This window comes from Panthera leo, chromosome D3, assembly GCF_018350215.1.
Source record: "Panthera leo isolate Ple1 chromosome D3, P.leo_Ple1_pat1.1, whole genome shotgun sequence".
Lineage (NCBI taxonomy): Eukaryota > Metazoa > Chordata > Mammalia > Carnivora > Felidae > Panthera > Panthera leo.
This window is the reverse complement of record NC_056690.1, coordinates 6579929-6598274: the sequence shown is the minus strand read 5'-3', so window position 1 is coordinate 6598274 and position 18346 is coordinate 6579929. Positions and strand designations below refer to the sequence as shown.

Here is an 18346-nt window from a genome sequence, read left to right as displayed (position 1 = left end):
TCTCTCTCAAAAGTGAATAAACAGTTTTTAAAAAATAGTAAAATTTTCGCTTTGACTCTCATCTAACCTAAGAGTTACTCCGTTTTTTGTACCTAACGTGTATCTCTTGAAGATTTTTCTTGTCAATTCACATGCAGTCGTAAGGAATAATACAGAGAGATTGCTTGCACACTATCCAGTTTCTCCTAATGGTAACATTTTACAAAACTATAATAGCACAGGCAGGATACTGACACTGATAAGATTTATAGATTTTAATCACATTTCCCCAGTTTTCCTTGTACTTATTTGTGTGTGTGTGTGTGTGTGTGTGTGTGTGTGTGTGTGTGTGTGTATTAAGTTCTACACAACTTCATCATCTGGGTGCATCTATGTAGACGTCTTAGAGACTTTCAAAGCTCAACATTGTTACTTTATATGTGTCATTTTTTCACTCATAATAGCATCAGTTTTTACTTACTGTATTTGAAGCTACATTGTTAAGTACAGAAAGTCCACATCTTTTCACTTTAACTTCCGGTGGAATATTCTTTTTATCAGCTGAAGCAATTCCTCTATCCCTAAAATATTTTCATTTTACTTCTCTTTTAATCTGATATTAAATTGCTCATTTGTTTTCTTTGCTCTGTTTGTTAGGGATTTCTTTCCTCACCCTTTTATTTTCTTCTTAAATGGTTTCTTTTTTTTTCAGTCTCATTCAAAAAAAATTTTTTAGCTTATTCTGAGAGACTGTCTCTGTTCACAATTATTGTGCTTAGTGATATTGGGACTAATTCTTGCCATTTTCTATTTATTATATATATCTCCTTTCTTCTTCTTTGCTCTTTATTGGATTCGTTTTGTTTTGTTAGATATATCTTTTTTTTCCCCTCTACTACACTAGATTTTTTGTGTTGGTTTTCATTTTTCTAAAGCAGGGTCAGCAAACTTTTTCCATTTAAGGGCCGGATAGTAATTATTTTAGGCTTTGTGGGCCAGATAGTCTATGCTGTAACTACTCAGCTCTGCCACTATAGCAGGAAAGCAACCACAGAAAATACACTAACAACTGGGTGTGGCTGTGTTCCAATAAAACTTTATATACACAAACAGAGCATGGGCCAGATCCCAGGGATACTCTTTAATATATATATTTTAAATTTTCTTAATGTTTATTTACTTTTGAGAGAGAGAGAGAGAGAGAGGGAGAGAGAGAGAGAGAGAAACAGAGCATGAGCATGGGAGGGGGAGAGAGAGAGGGAGACACAGAATCTGAAGCTGACTCCAGGCTCTGAGCTGTCAGCACAGAGCCCGACGTGGGGCTCGAACCCACGAACTGTGAGATCATGACCTGAGCTGAAGTCAGAGGCTCAACCAACTGAGCCACGCAGGCGCCCCTAAATATTTAAAGTTAAACATGTGATTCTCTAGAGTGCCCAGATTTAATAAAGGTCCACCTTTCCTTCCCCAACAAGAGAGAAAACTTGACAGTTGTATTCATTCTTCGTCCGCATTTACCCACCAAACCGGGTAGGTCACCTGAGGACCCTTCCTGGTCCTCACATGTCACACATCTAGGCTTGGCACATACCTAGAATCCTCTCTACCTCCTGGGTACAATTTGGCTATTGTTTCCTTTCTCGGCCTCATTCTGTTTTCACTCTATCCTTTGCTGACTCATCATGGTTTCTGATACACTAAACGCATCTCTTTGCCCACCTGGATATTTAATAATATTTGTTCCATCACACAGAGGATTTGGAGGAGGAAGAGAAGGCTGAAATGTTGCCCTCAATCTGCAAACTGTGATCTTGCCTCTGCTTAAAATGCAGGCATCCTGGGGTGCCTGGGTGGCTCAGTCAGTTGGGCTTCTGACTTTGGCTCAGGTCATGATCTCACTGCTCATGGATTCGGGCCCCGCTTCAGGCTCTGTGCTGACAGTTCACAGCTCAGAGCCTGAAGCCTGCTTTGGATTCTGTCTCCAGCTCTCTGCCCCTCCCCTGCTCATGCACATGTGTTCTCTCTCTCTCGCTCTCAAATAGAAATAAACATCAAAATTTTTTTAATGCTGGCACCTTTATTTAAGCCTGGGGTCAAAGAGAACAGGAGCTGGCCCTCCCCTGGTGGCAAAGGCAGGAAGGTGTCAACAGCCCCGTCCTCTCCATGCAGGAGCCAGTCTGGGACAACGGAGCTGGCACACCGGCCTCAGCGGAGCTGAGCACGAACACAAGTCCTGGCAGCCTCGGATCCACAACCCTGGCGGCTGCCGAGGCCGACAGCCCTGTCCTCTGCCCCGGTAACCCCCGCGCTGATGCGAGCATTCCCAGCAGGCCCCCCTTGCGCCGGAGCTCGCTCGAACGGGACTTCTGTTATTCTCGACCAGGAAAGTCCTGACTAACAGCAGGATGGTGCATCCTCTTTTGACCTTCTGCAAGCTTATTCACCTGCTAAGTAAACCTTTCCTCCAAAAGGGCAGTAAGGTAAGTTTCACTCTACCCCAAGGTCAAAAGTGATTGAGAATTCCAAACCAGCTAAGGCGTTTTTCTTCGTACAGCCATTCTGAAATCTCACAATCTACCTTCTGAGTCTGCGCAGGTCATGGGGAGGTGATCTGGTTGGGGGAAGGATGCAGCTGGCCGGGGTGGAGGGCAGACGTGGGGCAACACGAGGCCCCGTGTCCTGGACGTGCACTGACCTTTCCTCATGCGGAGACATGACCCGTGAGACACTTTCTGTGAATCTGGGGAGCCTGCTCTGGGCTTTTAACAAATCTGGGCCCACCTGCGTGGGGCCTGGAACTACCTCAAAGGTTTCTCCCCTCCCGGAGGTGATAACACCACCAGGTCGGCCACCCAGCACGTACACGGCACCACATGGGCTTGGTGCTAAACACATACAATAACTTGGTACTAAAATAAAACCCAGCTTGGTGACATCTTGACACAGCTTTGCAGGAACAGCAGGCTCCTGTGTACACAGTGTCCCACTCTGCACGCCTGTTTGTAAATTAATCACACGTCAGTAGCCTTTGCTCAGATTCACACGTTTCTGGACCACTCTGAGGGTAGCTCAGGCTGCCGGATCTTCTGACCCACTTAAAAACCAGACCCAGCCCTTCGACAGATCCTAGATGGAGGGTCTCCTTCTTGCCAGACTCCTGAGCCTCCTGGATCTTGCTTTCCTCCCGTGCAGAAGCAGACAGGGCAGGGGGAACCAGGGCCAGGGGTTCCCCTGGAGCCCTGTCTACAAAAGTGTCCGGGTCCACTGATACGATGATTTTAAGACAGATACGAACATACACGCTTGTGAGACGTCAGTGGAGGCAGTATGAAAGCAGGACCGAGAGAAATGGAGAGAAGCGAGTCCAAGAGGGGCAGCTTTTGTCATGTGCTCATGCCCCCACTGGCCACCATGTGGCCCTGGCCTCTCCCCAGGCTCTCCCCGGGCTCTTCCCTGCGGTGTTACCCTTACACCGCCTCTGCTCCCGGGGTCCTCTGGCTCCTAGAACACTGCCTGTTTTCAAGCCCCGTCAGGCTTGAGTCAGCCCTGAGGGTCCCTGAGGGCTGAGTCCCAGGCCCTGAGTCCTGACCCCTCACATCAGGGCCGGAGTGGAGCGTCAGTGGAAAGAACATCAGGCTGGGCTCAGCCACTTGTATGCACCACATAACCCCGGCCTGCGTTTACTTGTCTGGGAAGGACAGCGAACGCCGGAACTTTGTCAGGGCTCTTGGGCAGTGCTGGGTACCCGGGTGGAGGAGTGCAGGCTGACAGCTCATGTTCGCGTTGCTGGGGAGACAAACTCTCGATTTCGAGCTGCCCCAGGGTGTCCTGTGCCAGCTGCTCCCCGTGATGGCTTCTCCTGAGCAGACGGAGGTAGGCCCCGTGCCACAGTGGCCCCTCGCCCTGGGAGGTGCCCTCACGCCCATTCAGCTTCTCCACGCCAGCAGCTCCCACCAGTGCCAGGAGGCCCAGGACGTGCTGCCTCCTCCTTCTGTCAGACTCCCAGCATGAAAGAAGTGAGCTGACCTGTCCCCCTTTTCCTGCAAGTCCTCTGGGTCAGCAGAGAAAGGCTCAGAGTCTTTCCACCCTCTCCCAATCCTGTGGGGGCACTGGACCTTGTCCCAGCCCTCCTTGGCCTCGGGCCAGGGGTGGGGTAACCTCCCACCACCTAGGCCTTGAGATCTGGCTCCCTCCACATTCAGCCCAATTAGGGGGTCACACGCACTTGGTGGCTCCCCCAGGATTTCATCAAGAACGAGGACAACGACCAGAGAGTGGCGCGCGTGTTAAAGCTTCCCCTGCTGGGCTCTGTCTCTCGGGACTTCACTGCTCACTGAGCGGACTGCCCTTGGCCTTGAGCGGACGCCAGGCAGGTGCAGACTGCCACCGCTGCTGGCCTTGGGTAAGTCGGGGCGCTCTGAAGCTTCAGACCCCAACGGCGGAAAGTATGTGTGTGAATCCTTGCCTCGCGGGACATCAGGAAGACCAAAGGAAGGGATGCTCTTAGGAGCGAAAAGGGCACCGGTGGCCTCTCCAGTCTGCAACGGCTCAACAGGTGCCCTCAGCAGACCCCCCGTGAGGTCAGCGGTGGGCAGACGGCAGGACCAGCAGTTTCGAAGGAGACTCTCCCCCTCCACGGGCTACGGGCCGACAGAGCTGACGCCGGGGCACCCCAGGGCCCATCGAGGCCGTGGGCACTGGCAGCGAGAGCTCAGACAGACGCGCCCAGCTAATCGCAGCCAGCCTCCTAGGCTCCCCCCAGCCCACACCCACCCCGAGCTGAGGAACAAGCCGCGGGAGGCGATGCGAGAGCAGGAAGGAAAGGAAGCAGAGCCGTCTGCTTGTCCTGAGTTATTAACTGGGGGAGGACGGCTGGGCAACGCGGCGGGCCCATGGGGAGGAGGGCTGGACAACGCGGTGGGCCCAGGTGGGGAGCAGGCGTTGGGAAGGGACGCTGTGACCCTGTGGCTGCACAGACCCGAGGGATCGAGAGTTGGCAGCAGCTGGGCCATGAGCCCAGGGGTCGTCCTGTCAGGGCAGCAAAACCTAACCCAGCCTCATTCGCTGGCTTGCACTCTCCCAAGTGGTTAGGAACCAGAGCTTCTCGTTCCTTTCTTTTGGGCATTTTGCAAGAGTGAGGAAGCTGGAAGAGATCAGGCAGGTCAGCCAAAGTTCCACAGGTGCTAAGGACCAGGCCAGCATGCATACCAGGTCCCCAAGAGCCACCACGCAGAACTGGAGACTCTTATTTGCCCCACCTGCTGTCCCTATTCACCTCGACCTTGGTTCAGGCCCCGTCAGCTCTCCTCGGGGGCAGGACAGCTGCCCAACCGGCCTTCCAGTCTGGGTCCCCCCAAATCCTCCAAACTGTCAGAATGTATCTGACCACATGTGACAGCTCCCTCCAGGGTCAGAGGCCTTCATCCCAGATCATCCCCCGAGGCCCTTGGGCTCTGCCCACGGCCTTTCAGGTCCTCCCTCTCACTGGCCACCCCAACTCTCCAGCTCCATCTGCCCTTCTCACCGTTCCCTCTTGCACCCCTGCTCTGAAGCCCTCAAGGGCAGTGCTCACATCTTCCACCCGGTCCCCAGCGTCTGGCGCACGGCGGGAGATCCCTCACTGTTGCGTAAAGCAAAGCGTTTGCTGACATTCACACTTGCTGTTCCTTCTGTCGAAAAAGCCCTTCCCCACCTGGTCTACGTGGCAAAGCCCCAAAGTGTCCTGTAAGACTTTGCCTGGCCAGCTCACGCTCAGTGAGCCCTCCTAGACCACTCCGGGAGCAGCCGGGTGCCCAGGGTCCCCCAGAGCACCTCACCTTCTGTTCTCACCCCATTCCCACCATCTGTGCCCGACTGCAAGGCTCAAGGGCAGTGCCCATGTCTGGTTCATTACCGTCTTCAGTGCCGAGCACACCACAAGGCACCCTGCAGAACTCTACGAAAACCTGGCAAGCGGGGGGTGGGAGAGAAGGGTGGCCGGGGTGCACGGCAGGGCACGAAGAGCCCGGGTGTTTCCGAACAGTCAGACAGGGGGCGCTCAGAGGCTTTCGGTCATTTCTCCCTGGGATCTGCCAGGGGGTAGTCAGGTGAGGGGTGAGTCGATGAGCCACCTCCCCAGCGGTTCAGCTTTCACCCTCTTACGTGGGGGGCACTGAGCCACTTTAGAGGGTCTGCAAGACCGAGTGGTGGGCACAGAGAAGGCCAGGAGGGAATCTGCCCGGGGCCTCCGACGTGACCTGCAGCTTCTGGAGCTCAGTCTGTGCTCTCTGTTGTTGGGGCTACTATGCAAGCCTCACAGCCCTACACAGAACCAATGCCCCACAAGGACGGAAGAACTGCTTCTCCAGCAGGTCCAGGCTACGGCTGACTAATCTGTTCAGAGAATCTGTCTGAACCTCCCGGTTGGACCAGAGCCACAGCCAGGCTGGACACGGGACTGGCTTGCAGGCCACAGAGCACAAAGTACAGGGTGAGCTTAGGGTTGGGGGGGGGGGGGGGCGGGCAAAGCGGAACTAAAGTCAGGCCAGAAGGGACGCCTGGGTGGCTCCATCGGTTGAGCTTCTGACTCTTGATTTAGGCTCAGATCATGATCTCACGGTTCATGAGTTTGAGCCCCACGTCGGGCTCTGTGCTGACAGCATGGAGCCTCCTTGGGATTTTCTCTCTCTCCTCTCTCTGTGCCCCTCCCCTGCTCGTGTGTGCTCTCTCTCAAAATAAGTAAACATTTCAAAAAAAAAAAAAAGCCGGGGCACCTGGGTGGCTCAGTCGGTTAAGCGTCCGACTTCAGCTCAGGTCGTGATCTCACTGTCCACAGGTTCGAGCCCCGCATCGGACTCTGTGCTGACAGCTCAGAGCCTGGAGCCTGTTTCAGATTCTGTGTCCCCCTCTCTCTCCGCCCCTCCCCCGTTCATGCTCTGTCTCTGTCTCAAAAATAAATAAACATTAAAAAAAAAGCCCCTGGCATTTGATGTATGTGTGATTCCAGTGGTATGATAATGTTGAACCGGCAAATCTGCGGAGAAGGAAATCAGACCTGTGAATGCCAGGCACTGGGGGAGGGGAGATGGGGACTGCCTGCTGATGGTTTTGGGGTTTCCTTTTGGGGTGATGAGAATGTTCTGGAACTAGACAGAGGTGGTGGGTGCACAACCGCAATTTAATACATTGTGCATGTATTTAAATGCCACGGAACTGTTACCTTAACATGGCTAGTTTTATGTTACGTGAATTATATCTCCAAAAAGATTTTTCTTTTTTTCAGAAAAAAAAAAAAAAAAAGTCAGGCAAAACTCCAGCTAGTCTGTCTCCCTTCTTTGTCCCACAGGTCCCAGCAGCCGCCCCTTCTTCAGTGAGCCAGCATCCCAGCCCCTTACGTGAAGCATCAGGCCTGGAGGGCTCAGTACACCACTCCTAGGTGAGTTTTCTGAGCCAGTCTTGTCTTTTCACCAAAGATCCCTCACGTACTGTAAGAAAGGGGGAACTGACTGGATCGCTCTCCTGCTCAAAGACCTTCAAGAATTCACCTTTCTTCACCAAAGAACACCTCGGCTCCCTATCCCAGCATCCGGTCTCGCGCACAAGCTGAAGATGGGACAGCCCTGTGCATCGGGTCCCAGGCCAGTCTCGGTGCCTGCACTTGGTGTCATCATCTGGGTCCCCATCCCCCCAGGGACACCCTGCCCAGAGAGCTGAGCCCCAGCAAGACCTGCCTTGTTGAGAAAGCCATCCCTGGCCCACGGCCTCCTAGGCCACAGCTGCCCTTCCCCCCGCCAAGCTCTCCACGCATGAAGCGGGTGTGTTACCGTACAAAATGTTACACGCCTGTGCCGCTTTGAGACCTTGCTACCCCACAAACTATGCGTTCTTGGAGGAACGGGGGCCACGTGCCCTCGGCGGTGGACCTCAGGGCCTGCTGCCACTACAGGGCTGCCCAACTCCAGGGGGCGCTGTTCCCTTCCACAACAACACTGCCACCCACCGATCCCTCAGTGGCTCCTCGTCATAAACATACAAGCCTCCCCCAGACAAACAAACGGCTCTGTCAAAAACAAAGGCCAAAAAAAGCACAAGTACACCTCCAGGCAGATGTGTGGACGAGGAGTGCAGACAGCACACGCACGGATAGAGGCTGGAGGCAGGGGTTGCAAGGCCAGCCCGGGGAACGTCTGGTGTGAGCTGAAAGCAGAGCCAAGAAAGGGTTCCAGAACAGGTATGGTGTTCTTTATAGGTGCCTGGCATGGGGCGTGGGTCACAGACAGGATCACAGAACACAGAACCTGTAACCCAATCCTGTCATTGCACAGATGGGAAATTGAGGCCAGAGAAGGACAGGGAATTGATCTTTTCATCCATCCATCGAGGCATCTACCCATCCATCGACCCATGTATACATCCATGTGTGAATGAGACCATGCATTCACTCACGCACGTATCCATCTATCCACATGTGCATCCATGTGCCCACCATGTACCCATGCATCCGTCCATCCTGCATCCCATACACATCCATCCCTCTCCTCCCTCTAGGGAGTGAGGGCAGAGACAGACCTGGAGCCCAGAGTCCTGGCCTCTCAACCCAAAGCTCTCTACGGCATGCCACAGTTGCCTTCTTTAAGTCCTGGCAGCTCTGAGAAACTTTCCAACCCAATAAGGGTTGGCAAGAAGGAAGTACTTTCTGGTGGGACTCCACAAACCGTAGGGCTCCGGCCAAGGTACAGACTACCCCAGGCACCCGCCCTAAGGCCAGGTCAGACAGCTCTGTAGATGAGAAAGCTACAGCCATCACAGGGTTCCTCTGATCTCACTGCACCATGGCTCTGCAGGGTGGGTGTGCCTGAGGCGGGGGCAGGGGAAGCATTCTGGGGGGCAAGAGGCTGAGCAAAGGCTCTGAGGCAGGCCTGACTTCATGGCAGGTGCTGAGGGATCCTTGGGTTGACACAGGATGATTGATGGGGTATGCACAGGAAAGAGCTCGCACACTGGGAAGCATGGACCCTTGGGGACTTCAGAGCCCGCCGAAGCTCCCAGATACAAGGGAGGCGCTGAAGGTTGTGGGGAGGTGCTCCCCGAGAACAGTGAGCTGATGGGGTTTAGGCAAAGTTTCACCATCTCTCTGAGCACCTGGGGCCTCGGTGAGCACTGACTGCAGAGAAGACCCAAGGGCAGGGGCAGATACGTGTGATCAGCTGCCAGCTGCTGGGAACAGACAAGGTGGGGGTGGGGCGGCACAGGTGCTCTTACAACAGGGACTCTCTGAGAAGCAGGAATGACAGCGTAGGTGGGCGGTGGGTCCCGAGGGAGGCCCTGCAGCAGCAGAGGGGCTCCTGCTCCCTCCCCTCCCCCCTGCCAATGGAGGGGCCTGACTCGCATCTGCCTGCTCCCCTCCACGTGCACCTGGAGCCCCACATGCTTCCTCCCTCCCCATTTCAACGGGTTTTGGCTGCAAATCCAGGGACACACATTGCCACGTCCCTAGACACCGTCCCTAGACGCCCTCCCAGACAGGCAGTGAGGTAGAAGGACAGGTTGGCTGGAGCCCCAGCGCTTGCCCTTCTCACCCCTCTGTCCTGAGACGGGATGCTTGAACCTGAGCCTCCGCTTACTGTAAAGGAGCGTGGTGACACATCCAGTGAGGGGACAGACGTAAGTGTGGACAGCACCCGGCACCGTGCCTGGCAGTAAAGATGTATTCCGTCACCCATGGCAATACTGAAAATATCTAAGTGCTGGGCACTGCCGGTGGCCCAGGCTGTGGGGCTGGGTGGGGGTCCTCCCTTCAGCTCCAGGAATCCCAGTGGGGCCGGGGGGGACACTGTGGGCGCCTGGGAGCAAGAGGCTATTTGCAGAAGGCTCACAGCAGAGGTCTTACCCTTGGGGCCGGATGTATTTAAGAATTCAGAACTCCCCGCATTTAGATGGATGATAGTGCATATTTCAGCAGCATCCAATAACCAAATAAGTTGACATTTCTGCAGTGAAATACGTGAACTTAGAATACATGAAGGCTATAAATAGCCTCACTTGCACTATAAATAGCCTCACCTCGGTTCAGGCGGGATTTTGCTGCCAAATGAGTTATGAAAAAGTGCTTGGTTTTCCGAGCTTGCTGGATTCTGGAATTGAGGCTAAGGAATTGTGGGTCTGCATTTCAATGTCTCACTGGGGAAAACGAGCGTGCGTCAGCCCTGGTTCATCCCACAGCTGGTGCAGCCCAGATGATTGGGGGGGGGAGAGGGGGAGGGAGTCACACACACACCCTGCCCCCAAAACTCACCAAGCCCTGATCCTGTGCAAGATCAGTCACAAACCAAAAAACAACCTCACGCACACACATAAACACACACAGAAATGCGTATAAACACGGTCACACGGGCAAACAATGATGGAAGCCCTGCTCTGCAGGTGGAACCCACAGCGGCCACGGACACCTGCTTGGGCCAAGCCCTGCGACGTTGCTGAGCCACGCGTGTCTCCAGACCTGCACCCGGACGAGAGGAAGGAGGAACAGGGCGGGAGCCTGGTGGCCGTGGGCTTCCTGCTCTCCGGCTTCCGGAGGGGCAGCGAGAGCTCCAGTCACGCTGGGATCTAGCCCCAGCATCGCCACATAGGAGCCAGCGGCCTTAGACGAGTGGCCTGGCCTCCTCACTGAGCTGCATTTCGCCTGGCAAGTCTAAATAACTGGGCTTCACCAGGCTTTGTCGAGGCGCATGGAAGTGCCCCGAAGGGCCCGGGACACTGGGCGCTTGCCTGCGAGACGCTTGCTGACTATTCTGTGAAGTCGCTTCAATGTACAGTATAAAAAGAACAGGTTCAACGGAGCAGCTTTGCAGTTCCAGAAACGCAGCCATGTCCCAGGGCTCTCTTTTGAGGTAAGGCCTTTGTGCGTTTCTGTCCTACAGCAGGTTTGCCACGTGAACACAGACAGAACTTTCTGGCTGCTGTGGCTGCCAAGGGGATCCCCCAAGGGACTGGGCTCAGGGTCTGGAGAGAAAAGCCTGGAGCAGGGACAGGCTTACCCCGGAGGAGGGGGTAAGACATCAAAGAGCTTTGAAGCTCCAACGTTCCTATCCCGGCTCCACCTTTCACCTGGTCTTAGCAAGTTACTCGAAATCTCTGACCCTCAGTTCTTACGGTTATAAAACTAGCTCCAATGCCACGTCCCTCCGTAGGGTAGTCGAGGGGGATTAGACTCCGGGGCAGTGACAAGTGCTCAGCACGCAACACCCAAGGAACGGCCGCGGCTGCGATGCCAGCCCCGCTGTGATGCGACACAGGATCGGGACAAGCCCGCTAATGGAGCGCTTCCCTTTGAACGGTATCCTCACATGCTCGAGACGGTAAGGGTTACAAGAAATCACTCATCAAGACTGTTCCTCCCAACCTTCCCACTGCCTGGCTGGGCCCCGGCCCCCATGCTCTCACTCACCCCATGATGACACCAGGCGGTTGTACAGGCCTTCCCCCCCTCCAAACGAAGACTGAACCCGAGGGTGTGCCGGAAATTTCGTCAAGGTCATTGAGCAAGTCGGTCACAGGGAGGAAATGAGAATCCCTAATTCCAGGCCCCAGGCTACCCCAAATCCATCCCGGCCTTGAGGCACTGGGTTGGGGGGGAGAAGAGCCACCTAAGGGGGCACAGCTGTGTGAAGCAGCATTCGGCGGCCTGGGCTGGGGGGGCACAGGGCAGGGGAGCCCAGGGGGAGGGCACAAAGAAGAGGGGGTGTCTGGGTGCGGGCAATGGAGTCATCCTCCCCTGGCCCAAGACCATCATCGCACACAACCCACCACTTCCCCACCAGGCTGACTAGGTCAAAAACAAAACCAACTCAGCAACAGCCCTGTGTCAACAGGGTGGGAAGTGAGGCTCTGAACAGCCCCAGAACTGAACAGCAGGAACAGGGGAGAGGGGGGGAGGCCGGGGGTGGTGGGGGCAAACACAGCCCTCCCATCCTGAGCAAAACAAAGGTGGCAGGAAACAAACAAAAACAAAACTAGTTGGAGGCAGCAAGATGCCGTGGGAGAGACTAGTTTTGGAACCAGATTGAAGTGAGTTCAAATTCAGGCCTCGTCTTCAAGGGTCAGGTGGGATCAAATGAGATAACACTGAGGCCCTGGGCACGCATGTGAAGGGTGATACCTGCCGGGGGCCCTGACTTGGCCAGTCATCCCTCGGGGTCACTTCAAGCCACCTCTGCCGGGCAGGCCCCTCTAGCCTCCCGTCCTGCCCAAGACAGGTGCTCAGCAAACACCTGTGCACAGAATATACCAGGGAACAGGGCTGGCAGTACAGACAGCAGGACCAAGGATGGGGACAGCCATTTGGGGGGCATTTCCAAGGAGACTGGCACCTCGTGAGTAGCTAACACAAGTCACCACGTGAGTCCCTTGTCTCAGATCACTGCCCTTCAGATGAGAGACAGGGGCTCAGAGAAGAGAAAAGACATGTCCAAGGTCAGCTGGCTGGTCAGAACTTTAGGAGGCCAGCAGCCTCCAGCAAGGGCTGTTCTCAGCATGCTGTGCCCTGGTCTTTCTGGAGAAAATATGGGGGCTGATGGGGAGCAAAGGCAGCATAGCTCGGAGAGGAAGGTACAAGTAGGGAGGGCATTCTGGAATGATCATCTCTCCACTGGGGCCTGGGCCCAAGGACCTGAGTTAATTACAGATGAAGGGGGACCAGTGCATGTACTGGAGATGTGACTAGCCCAGTTTGAGCCCTGGCCCTATACTTTTCTCACTAGACCCTCAAAAAGCCCCCGGTTGGGGCACCTGGGTGGCTCAGTCGGTTAAGCTTCTGATTCTTGATTTCGGCTCAGGTCATGATCTCAGTTCAAGCCCCACACTGGGCTCTGAATTGACAGTGCAAAGCCTGATTAGGATTCTCTCTCTCTCTCTCTCTCTCTCCCTCTCCCTCTCTCCCTCTCTCCCTCTCTCTCTGCCCCTCCCATGCTCTCTCTCTGTCTCTCAAAAAAAAAAACAAAAAAAAAAACCCAGAGTTGGAGTCACAATGGCCAAACCACTGAAGCAACCCCAGCATTCGTCGATCAGTGAATGATGGACAAACCCATAAACAAATGTGGCCTATCCATACAATGGAATGTTATTCATCGTTGAAAAGGAAGGAAATTCTGGGGCACCTGAGTGATTCAATTGGTTAAATGTCCAACTTCGGCTCAGGTCGTGATCTCGCATTTGGTGGGTTTGAGCCCCATGTCAGACTCTGTGCTGACAGCTCAGAGCCTGGAGCCTGCTTCCAATTCTGTGTCTCCCTCTCTGTCCCTCCCTGCTCATGCTCTGTCCATCTCTCTCTTTCTCTCTCTCAAGAAATGAATAAAACATTAAAATATATATATTTTTTAAAAAATTTAAAAGTTTAAAAATAAAAGGAGGAGATTCTGACATCTGCTACAACATGGATGGACCCGGAGAACATTGTGCTGAGCCAAAGAAGCCAGTCAGGAAGGACAGATCCTGTATGATTCCACTCACACATACAAGGCACCCAGAAGAGTTGAATTCACAGGGACAGAAAGTAGGATGGGGTGCCAGGGGCTGGGGGAGTTAGTGTTCATGGGGACAGTGTGTCATTTGGAGAAAGAAAAGAGATCTGGAGATGGATGGTTTCAGTGCATCCAGTGTGAACGTGCTTAATGCCACCAAACTGGACACTTAAACGAGGCTAAAATGGTAAATTCTGTTACATGTATTTTATCACAATTTTAAAAAAGGAAAGGAAAGGAAAGGATAGGAAAGGAGAAAAAAAGCTCCAGAGTTGGGCATAGGGTCTCCTTTAAGGGTGATGAACATATTCTGGAACTAGACAGAGGGGGTATTTGCGCAACATTGTGAATGTACTAAATGCTACTGAATTGTTCACTTTAAAAGAGTTAATTTTAAATGAATCTTACCTCAATTAAAAAAAAAAAAAAAAACTTTGGGGCACCTGGGTGGCTCAGTCGGTTGAGCTTCCAACTTTGGCTCAGGTCATGATCTCATGGTCTGTGAGTTCGAGCCCCGCGTCGGGCTCTGTGCTGACAGCTCAGAGCCTGGAGGCTGCTTCGGATTCCGTGTCTCCCTCTCTCTCTGACCCTCCCCCATTCATGCTCTCTCTCTGTCTCAAAAATAAGTAAACATTAAAAACAAAAACAAAAACCAAAAATTTTAAAGGCCCTGGGTGTGAGACAGGCAGCTTCTGTGGACAGTCACCCTGGGAGAGGCTTCTGGGGCAAGGGGGTCAGGATCTGAGCCATAAGACAGAGAAAGGCGAGGGGAGACCCAGCTACAGAGGCCGAGGGCTCTGTGGGGGCAGAGAGAGGGGCCTGGGACTTCCAGAGGAGCTGATGGCCTGGATACTAGGGGCACCCCCCACCCTGCCCCTGCCTTGCAAACCCACGAGCCAGCCTGGAGGGAGGGTCTGGGGTCTGGGGTCCCTGAGCTCGTACTGTGGCTGTTGGATGGGGCCGTCGATCCCTGAGACAAGTGCAGGCTCAGAGCTCTTGGGGACGGGATAGCTCTGCAATGCCCACCCTGGGGGGCTGCTAAGACCACCTCCCAGGAGGGGATGCTCACCACCTGCAAGGTACCTCCAGGAAGTTCTTATGCTGTGCAGTCTGCCTCCCGGGGACTCAACCTAGGGTCCTGGTTGGTTTTTCAGAGCCACGTTCTGCTTTTCTTCTCCAGGGTAGCTGCCCCCTCGGCCACCACCTCCTCTGCTCTGGGCTCTCTGATTCTATTAACAGAGGCAAAACTGCCTTGGCTGACAACAGAGCCTGAGGCTGCTAAAAGCCCCAGATCTGTTTGCTGGGACCAGCTGCCAGCCCACGGCTCCCCTGGCCGGCGCAGCAGACCTGCCCTTTACCTGGTGACATTCTGCCTGCTGAGTGAAAATTCATGTCCACCTGGGAACCCTGGAATGTGACCTTATATGGAAGCAGGGTCTTTGCAGATGTAATTAGTTAAGGACCTCAAGACGAGATCATCCTGGATTTAGGGTGGGCCCCAAATTCAATGACAAGGGTCCTTGGAGAAGAGAAGACACAGAGAGACACAGAGGGGCCAGCCACGGGCAGACAAAGGCAGAAATCAGAACGACACAGGGGCGCCTGGGTGGCTCTGTCGGTTGGGCATCGGACTCTTGGTTTCGGCTCAGGTCACGATGTCGTGATTTGTGAGTTCGAGCCCCACATTGCGCTGTGTGCTGTCATCGCAGAGCCCGCTTTGGATCCTCTGCCCCCCCTCCCCCGCCCCTCCCCGACTCGTGCTCTCTCTTTCTCTCTCAAAAATAAACATAAAAAAAAAAAAAGAAAAAGAAATCAGAGTGACACAGCCACCAGCCAAGAACAGGTGGGGCCTACAGAAGCGAGAAGAAACAAGGGAGGATTCACCCCGAGAGCCTTCTGAGGGACACACACGGCCCTGCAGACAGCCTGACCTCCAGGACTATGAGACGTTCGTTTGCTCTAAGCCCCGTTTGCGGTCAGGTGTGACGGCAGCCCCGTGAAACAGTACTCTGGGTCTGTGGCATTGGCAAGCAGGACACGGCCCAAGCTGGCCACCCAGACTTAGCCAGTGTCCCCTTGCTCCGGGCGTCTGTGGGAGAAGAACCAATGGTGTCCTGGCCAGGAGACAACACCAGCACCCGCACAGGACTGGGCAAGCCTGTGACCAGGCCATCACCAGGGCTGCGGCCAATGAGCTCAGGGCACTTGGGGAGCCAGCGAGAAGTCCTCTTGCATTCGCTATAAACACACTCGAGGGGCAGTGGCTGCTGGGTGTGGAGCCACCCAGCCTCCCCACGCTGGCACCTGGACAGCCTTTTCTAGGCCCCCGTGTCCGGTCAGGCTAGTCCGGCTCTGCCAGAGCCCCCAGGCACGCCAGCCCTGAGCAAGCAGCTGGAAGCACTCCCTGGGTGAGGTCTTAATCCAGGCACCACAGGTTTCTCTGACGAGAAATACTCGGCCCCTACTCTGACCTTTGACTCGGCATCTCCTCCCCATCTGGGTTTCTGGGGGAACCTCTCACCGGGCGCAGGGAGGTGGGAAGCTGGCCAAGGCCTCTGAAAGCTTCAGGACTTGGGACCTGGGCTCCTGCACAGGAGCGCAGATGATTCAGCATCTACAAACCCCTGGCAGGTGACGGTCCCGGCTCCGCGGATGCTACCATACCTGGGGGGCAGGGTTAGGACCCTTGTAGCTCACAGGGCTCTGAGAAGCCAAGTCCAGCACTTCTCAAACTCAGGTACAGGGATGAGCCACTTTACAAAGGTTCACTGAGCTTGTTCAAAACGCAGATGCCTGGTTCTCCCTCCCAGAATCAGAACCAAATCTGTATGACAGAACCTCTGCATGAGAGGGCCGGGACCCTGCATTTTACACACGTTCTCCGCCGATATTGGGAAGACCACCGAGGTGACAACAAGTGGCCTGGCTCAACCAGTTCGTGAAGGAGGAGGGAGCAGACATGGAACAGGCCTTGCTTCAGGTCACACGGCAGAGCCAAGCCGGTTGGTGTCTCTCTGGGCCTGGGATCTGAGCCTCCTGTGCTCAAAGAGCTCTTCTCCCAGGTAAGGCTTCCCTGGGGGCTGGTCAGCTCCCCGGGGAACCGGCGCTGACTTTCCTCTTGGCCCTTCTTACAAGGCAATGTCACCACCACAGGCTCGCCCTGGAGCTCAGGCCCTGTGGGTCACTCATGGTTGTCTCCCTAGGGCCTGGCCAGAGCAGGTGCCTGGCAAATATCGGTTAGGTAAGTGATCTGGAGTCCAAACTCTGGTCCAGAGCAGCTGTCTGACCTTGGGCAGCTCCCTCAACCTCTCTGCCCCTCCGTGGAAAACAGTCTGGTCATCTGCCTTGACCATTTCACAAGGCCAGTGTAAGATCCACCAACAAACCGGATGCAAAGCCAACCCAGGCATGAGCTCTGCACAGCAGTATTAACACAGCCAGCAAGTTTTCGCGGACTAGAGATGAGCTGGAAGCCCAGGGCAGCCAGGCCAGCCAGGAGACGCTATTGGTGGACAGGGCAGCAGAGAGTGCCCGGGGGCAGGCACGTGCCCTGCAGTGAGACAGGCAGGCAGGTTCTACAGGCTCTGCCACCCCCTCCTTAACACAGTCCACTGCTCTTGGGGGCATAAATCCTACCCTGGCCCCATGCCCTGTAGTGACTGGGCCCGGGTCCTGACAGCTATCAGGCTGCAGATGAGGTCACGTCGAGTGGTGCTACCAAGGCCCTGGGGGCTGCAGGAGGACCCTGGCCCTCTGTGGGCCTGTTTCCCAGCCACAGTGAAGGCTTGAGCTAGACCACGTCCAACGGCCTGAGGGCCATGGGGGCAGTGGCTCTGTGCCTTTGGGGACCCGTCCCCCTCCCCCCCGCCTCCCACTGGCAGGTGCACGCTGGTGCTCCTCCCTGAGCCCTCTCTTAGAGACAGGCTTCCTGGAGCGCCCAGGCAGGGCAGCTCAGAGGAATGTGACACTTGCCAGGCCAAGGCAGGCCGCCACTCTTGGTTCCCATGACTGCCAAGCGGTCAGAGAGCACAGCTGCCCGTCAGACGGCACACTCTGCTCCACTGGGCAGCGCCTCTTCCTCCAGCTGTAGGCACGGCTTCCACTTGGAGCCCTGCCTTCCAGATGACTTCACAGTGACCAACCAGTCTTCAGCCTGGGCCACTTAGGCGGACACTCTCAAGGGCCCAGCACCCACCTGCCCCTTCATGCATCAGCCCAACCCGGGTTGACTGCGGGGCGAGAGCTGGGCCTGAGAAGGCTGTGACGCAGGCTAGCACTGCAAAGGAGGGGGCGTCACCATGTCCCCAGCACGGGCCCCCCACGGCTACAAGTGGGGAGCAGTGGGGCAGAGGCCAGTGTCAGGGGGAGGAAGGTGGACTTTGTCCCGCCTCAGTCTCCCCATCTGCCTAGACTGACCTGGAATCCCAGCATGCCGCATGCTGCCTGGGAAGGCAGAGGGCTAGGTGGTGATTCAGGCATAAATTCTGGCCCTGGCTCTCTTTGTGGGTCCAGGCGAGACCCCTCCTTGGTGCCATGGCCACAAGCAGCTCCAGCTGGGTCACCCCCCTGTGCCTTGGTTTCCCCATCAGCAACCCTGCTGTGCCATGTGCGCTCGGGCAGCTGGCAGAGCACAGGCTTCCTCTTCCAGGCCACGGGCAGCGTAGTGACCACGCCTCCCGACAGCAGGTCCCCCCCGGCTGCGACACAGCACCGGACTTCCAAACGTTTGGAAGCACGAAAGGCAGCAGCTGACCAGGCCCTGATCCTAAGAGGACGGGCTTTGATCCGGAGTGGTCCTTTGAGACCAATCCATTTGTAAGTCCTGCACTGGAGGAGAGCCCAGTAACACGGTCACCCCGGCATCTCACTCC

At 55.2% G+C, this 18346-nt stretch overlaps 1 protein-coding gene across 10 annotated transcripts in view; it reads right to left on the bottom strand.

Moving 5' to 3' along the window:
- The window catches only part of PITPNM2 (phosphatidylinositol transfer protein membrane associated 2), a 144100-nt gene that overhangs the window by 56167 nt on the left and 69587 nt on the right, over positions 1-18346 (bottom strand). Inside the window, exon 1 of one of the 10 annotated variants that reach the window (XM_042909971.1) lies at positions 11405-11838. The exons of the other annotated variants lie outside the window; for them this stretch is intronic. The gene's annotated coding sequence lies outside the window, so the exon portion shown is untranslated. Of the gene's footprint in view, positions 1-11404; positions 11839-18346 lie in introns of those variants that run through there. 10 annotated transcript variants of the gene reach the window in all.